Here is a 344-nt window from a genome sequence, read left to right as displayed (position 1 = left end):
GAGCAGCTGAGTCCTTAGCCATCTTCAAGAATCGGCTAAAAACACATCTCTTCCATCTTTATTTGACCATCTAACTCTAGCACTCTCTATTCTAATTCTATTCTTTAAAAAAAAACTTGTCCCTTTTAGACTTGCACTCTATTCATTTACTAACTGCTTGTTTTCTTAAAAAACAAGATTTTTTAAGAAATCTGTGATCTCCAACCTCTATGAAAATATAACACAAATCTGCTATAAACATAGCATTATAATGAGAACTTTATAGAAATCTATAGTAAATTCTGTCCTTGTTCGTGTTTTAGTGTGCTGTCATGAAAGCGCATCACGGTGGCAGCTCTCTCTCT

At 34.0% G+C, this 344-nt stretch overlaps 1 protein-coding gene across 1 annotated transcript in view; it reads right to left on the bottom strand.

The window, feature by feature from the left end:
- cplane1 (ciliogenesis and planar polarity effector 1) overlaps positions 1 to 344 on the bottom strand; it is a 51998-nt gene that overhangs the window by 39617 nt on the left and 12037 nt on the right. The gene's annotated exons all lie outside the window — the stretch shown is intronic.

This window comes from Sinocyclocheilus anshuiensis, unplaced genomic scaffold (genome assembly GCF_001515605.1).
Source record: "Sinocyclocheilus anshuiensis isolate Anshui unplaced genomic scaffold, SAMN03320099.WGS_v1.1 scaffold738, whole genome shotgun sequence".
NCBI lineage: Eukaryota > Metazoa > Chordata > Actinopteri > Cypriniformes > Cyprinidae > Sinocyclocheilus > Sinocyclocheilus anshuiensis.
The sequence above is the reverse complement of the archived record's forward strand: the minus strand, read 5'-3'. Positions and strand labels throughout refer to the sequence as shown.